The sequence below is a fragment of the Salvelinus sp. IW2-2015 genome, linkage group LG1 (genome assembly GCF_002910315.2).
Source record: "Salvelinus sp. IW2-2015 linkage group LG1, ASM291031v2, whole genome shotgun sequence".
Classification (NCBI taxonomy): domain Eukaryota; kingdom Metazoa; phylum Chordata; class Actinopteri; order Salmoniformes; family Salmonidae; genus Salvelinus; species Salvelinus sp. IW2-2015.
In genome coordinates, this window is record NC_036838.1 from 5,791,347 (window position 1) to 5,795,530 (window position 4,184).

A 4,184-nucleotide genomic window follows, 5' to 3' on the forward strand; every position below is an offset into this window, starting at 1 on the left:
TATCCTCTCCTAATGCAACCGCTGTGTCAGATTTCAAAAAAACTTTACGGAAATATAAACCATGCAATAATCTGAGACGGAGCTCAGATGATTAGCCAAATTAGCCACCATGTTGGACTCCAACAGAAACCAGAAAATACATGATAAATGTTTCCTTACCTTTGATGAATTCATCAGAATGCAGTCCTAGAATCCCAGGTCCACAATAAATGCTTGATTTGTTCGTTAATATCCGTTATTTATGTCAAATTAGCTACTTTCGAATTGTTACCAAACACCCTAACCAAAGTCTCAAAGTGCGACCACTATAACTGGACGAAATGTCCAAAAGTTCCGTTACAGTCAGTAGAAACATGGCAAACGATGTACTGAATCAATCTTTAGAATGTTGTTAACATACATCTTGAATAACGTTCCAACCGGAGAATTACATTGACTTCAGTTTACCGATGGAACGGAGCTCCCTCTCACGTGAACGCGCCAGTTCAATGCGTGGGCACCTCATGGCAGTGATTTCTTGCTCCTTCGGCCTCCCTTCACATTAGAGTCATCAGACTTAGTTCTATTGCCTGTTGACATCTAGTGGAAGCCGTAGGAAGTGAAAACCCATCCATATCTCTCTGATTTTCAATGAGAGCTTGGTTGAAAATATGGCACCCCCAGAAAAAATCCAAACAGGAAGTGGAACTTCTCAGGTTTTGCCTGCCATATGAGTTCTGTTAATCTCACAGACATAATTCAAACAGTTTTAGAAACTTTAGAGTGTTTTCTATCCAATACTAATAATACTATGCATATATTAGCAACTGAGACTGAGGAGCTGGCCGTTTACAATGGGCACTTTTTCATCCAAGGTACTCAATACTGCCCCTGCAGCCATAAGATTACATTGATGAAAACATGATTAAATAAGCCTAAAGTAAAAATAAAAAAATAAGTAAAGTAAAAATGAATAAGATAATGGATTTCTGTCATTTCCACCACTTTCTGTCATTTCCCAAGGACAGGTATATTTTGTGTAAAAAACAATAAAAGGGCAATACTCACAATGAATATATATAGATTTTATTTAATTGACTCTTTCTGTAGTACAAAACATTATATAATGTGAATTATTAATGTTTTCTTGTAAAAAACATAGTAGAAGCTTAAAAGTCTGGGTCAGGGACAAGGGCAAAATAGTGAAACTGAGGTATTAAATGCATCTGAAAAGAAGCTAACTACTTGATAGAGAGGTGTTTAAAAAAGTAGAGAGGTGCGGACTCCAGTGTGAACTTAACATACACATATTTGTATTTGTTTTTTTTGATAAAATCCCCAAATTGACCCGAGGACATGAAAGTGCCTGTAGTTGCAATCACCCCACTACAGTATTACACTACACAACACACATCACTATAGTACTACACTACACCATCCCTATAGTACTACACTACACATCCCTATAGTACTACACTACACATCCTATAGTACTACACTACACATCCCTAATAGTACTACACTAACATCCTATAGTAAACTCACATCCCTATAACACACTCACCACATCCATAGTACTACACTACACACATCCCTATAGACTACACTACACACATCCCTTATAGTACTACACTACACACATCACTATAGTACTACACTACCACATCCCTATAGACTACACTACACACATCCCTATATAGTACTACACTACACATCCCTATAGTACTACACTACACATCCTAATAGTAACTACACTACACATCCCTATAGTACTACACTACACATCCCACTATAGTACTACACTACACATTCCCTATAGTAACTACCACTAACCATCCCTATAGTACACACACACATCCTATAGTACTACACTAACACATCCCTATAGTACTACACTACACATCCATAGTTACACACTACACATCCCTATAGTACTACAACTACACATCCTATCCATATCTACACTACACACATCCCTATAGTACTACACTACACATCCCTATAGTACTACACTACACATCCCTATAGTACTACACTACACATCTCCTATAGTACTACACTACACACATCCCTATAGTACTACACTACACACATTCCCTTATAGTTACTACACTACACACACCCTAAGTACCACCACCCCTATAGTACTTACACTACACAACTCACTATAGACTACACAACAATACTCCCTATAGTACTACACTACACACATCCCTATAGTACTACACTACACACTACACATTATTAGTACTACACTCCACATCCCTATAGTACTACACACACACCTTATAGTACTACATACACATCATAGTACTACACTACACACATCCCTATAGTACTACACTACACACATCCTATAGTACTACACTACACATCCTATAGTACTACACTACACATCCCTATAGTACTACACTAACACATCCCTATAGTACTACACTACACATCCCTATAGTACTACACTACACATCCTATAGTACTACACTACACATCCTATAGTACTACACTACACACCCTATAGTCTACACTACACAACCTATAGTACTACACTACACACCCTATAGTACTACACTAACACATCCCTATAGTACTACAACTACACATCCTATAGTACTACACTACACATCCCATAGTACACACTACACATCCCTATAGTACTACACCAAATCCCTATCAACTCAATCCCTATATACTACATACCATCCTATAGTACTAGACTACACATCCTATAGTACTACACTACACACCTACAGTACTACACTACACTTAACACATCCTATAGTACTACACTACACATCCCTATAGCACTACACTACACATCCCTAAGTTACTACACTACACATCCTATAGTACTACACTACACATCCCTTATAGTACTACCTACTACACACATCCCTAATAGTACTACACTACACACATCCTATAGTACTACACTACACCACATCACTTAGACATACCTACACATCCCTATAGTACTACACTACACATCCCTATAGTACTACACTACACACATCCTATAGACTACACTACATCCCAAGTACCACTACACACATCACTATAGTACTACACTACACATCCTATAGTACTACACTACACATCCCTATAGTATAACACTACAACACATCACTATAGTATACACTACACATCCTAATACTACACTACACATTCCTATAGTACTACACTACACATCCCTATAGTACTACACTACACACATCCCTACAGTACTACACTACACACATTCCCTATAGTACTACACTACACACATATCCCTATAGTACTACACTCACACATCCCTATAGTCTACACTAACAACATCCTTAGTACTACACACATCATCCTTATAGTACTACACTACACATCCTATAGTACTACACTACACATCCCTATAGTACTACACTACACACATCCCTGTAACTACACTACACATCCCTATAGTACTACACTACACATCCCTATAGTACTACACTACACTACACATCCCTATAGTGACTACACTACACACATCCTATAGTACTACACTACACACATCCCTACAGTACTACACTACACTACACAATCCCTTAGACTAAACAACTAAACAGCCCTATAACGACACTACACACAGTCCTATAGTACTACACACACACATCCTACAGTACTACACTACCACTACACAGCCCTATAGTACTACACTACACAATCCCTATAGTACTACACTACACTCACCCCACAACCCATAGACTACACTAACACACATCCCTATATTGACTACACTACACATCCCTATTAGTACTACACTACACAGCATCCCTATATACTACACTACCACACATCCCTATGTACTAACTACACATCCCTATAGTACTACCACTACACCATCCTATAGTACACACACACACCATATTACTACACTACACATTACCTAAGTACTACACTACACACATTCCCTATAGTACTACACTACACACCCTATAGTACTACACTACACACATCCTATATACCTTACACTACACACATCCACGTACAGTACTACACTTACACTGACCACATTCCCTAAGTACGTAACACTACACTACACACATCCCTATAGTACTACACTACACCAACATCCCATAGACGTACAACTACACATCCCTATATGACTACACTACCACATACCCTATATACTAACACTACAGCAGCCCATAGTACTCACTACACACATCCGTATAGTGACTACACTTACACAC